The sequence below is a fragment of the Helobdella robusta genome, assembly GCF_000326865.2.
Source record: "Helobdella robusta unplaced genomic scaffold HELROscaffold_39, whole genome shotgun sequence".
In the NCBI taxonomy this organism is placed as follows: domain Eukaryota; kingdom Metazoa; phylum Annelida; class Clitellata; order Rhynchobdellida; family Glossiphoniidae; genus Helobdella; species Helobdella robusta.
Window position 1 is genome coordinate 1231551 of NW_008704865.1, and position 2371 is coordinate 1233921.

Genomic DNA, 2371 nt, shown 5'->3' on the forward strand with positions numbered 1-2371 from the left:
TACATACATACATACATACATACATACATACATACATACATACATACATACATACATACATACATACATACATACATACATACATACATACATACATACATACATACATACATACATACATACATACATACATACATACATACATACATACATACATACATACATACATACATACATACATACATACATACATACATACATACATACATACATACATACATACATACATACATACATACATACATACATACATACATACATACATACATACATACATACATACATACATACATACATACATACATACATACATACATACATACATACATACATACATACATACATACATACATACATACATACATACATACATACATACATACATACATACATACATACATACATACATACATACATACATACATACATACATACATACATACATACATACATACATACATACATACATACATACATACATACATACATACATACATACATACATACATACATACATACATACATACATACATACATACATACATATATACATACATACGTGTCTATTCAACTGTTTCTAGGTAGTCACAACAAGACTTTGAATGTCATCAGACAATTCGTGCATTGTTAACAAGTCTCAATGAAAAAGTGTCCTGATTACTTACTAAGCTGCTATTGCTGATACTACTACTATGTTACTGCTACTACTACTGCTACTGGTATTTCTACTACTACTACTATTACAACTACTATTGCCACTACTGCTGCTGCGGTTATTACAACTGTGGCTGTTGCAGCTGCTACTACGGCTGCTGCTACTACTAGATACTTTAAAATAATCGTTTAGGGGTGAATCGAAAAGAATGAGTTGTAGTTTTAGATTATCATTATTATTAGTAGTAATAGTAGTAGTAGTAGTAGTAGAAGTAGTAGTAGTAGTAGTAGTGGTGGTGGTGGTGGTAGTAGTAGAAATAGTAGAAGTGTAGTAGTAGTGGTGGTGGTGGTAGTAGAAGTAGAAGTAGTAGAAGCAGTGATGGTGGTAGTAGTAGGTAGTGGTAGTAGTAATAGTAGTTTATTAGTCATACAACAAAACCTTTGCAACCTTGCTTCATCTTCCGTTTAATTAACATCATCATCATCGTCGTGATCATCTTCATCATCGTCGTCGTCATCACCGTATGAATGACTTATTTTTAGCATTGTAGATAAACACACATCCATCCAAGCAAAGGAAGCCCTGGAAAAAATTTATTTAATAGAAATACTCATTTGGCAAGATCATGATATACGGAATTAAGGCCTTAAGTTGCCTATACATTGGTTGTTGTTGACGTTACTGTTGTTGTTGTTGTTGGTGGTGGTGGTTTGTTGTCGTTGTTGTTGTTGGTTTGTTGTCGTTGTTGGTTTGTTGTCGTTGTTGTTTTTGTTGGTTGTTGGTTGTTGGTGGTGGTTGTTGTTATTTCGTTGTTGGTTGTTGTTGGTTGTTGTTGTTGATGTTGTTGTTTCGTTGTTGGTTGTAGTTGTTGGTTGTTGTTGTCGGTTATTGTTGGTTATTGTTGGTGGTTGTTGATGTTTTGTTGTTGATGGTTTTTGTTGTTGATGTTGTTGTCGTTGGTTGTTGTTGTTGTTGGTTGCTGTTGGTTGTTGTTTTTTTGTTGTTGGTTGTGGTTGTTGATGTCGTTTTTACAAAACTACATAATAGAATATTTAATGTGAAATAGTTTGTATATGTCTGTATATGTACACAGGCATACAAACACATATACATGCATACACACACATACGCATACATACACACGTATAGTATATATATATATATATATATATATATATATATATATTGTATATTTCTATAAACGCTCTTACATAAAAATACATAAACATACAAACATACAAAACAAACCTGCTTTACGTAAATACTTTTGTAATAGAAAAACGAACAAAAAAGTTACAAAATATACAACAAAACCTAAAAAACATAAAACAAAACATACAAAAAACTTACAAAGCATACAAAAAACATACGAAACGTATAAAAAATATACAAAACATACAGAAAAACATTCAGAAAAACATACAAAGCAAGGTTGCCGCTTATTTGCGCCTCACGGGCTGGTAACTAAGTTACTAAGGCAAGTATATTGATTGGTGGTACGACGCAGTTGATGACGATGACAACGATGGCGATGATGGTGACAAAGGTGATGAAGACGATGATGATGATGGGGATGATGATAATGCTGTTGGTGATGATGATGACGATGATGAAAACGATGATGATGTTAATGATGATGTTGATGATAATGGTGATGATGGTGATGATGATAGTGGTGGTGATGGGTGGTGATGATAATGATGATGGTGCTAGCGA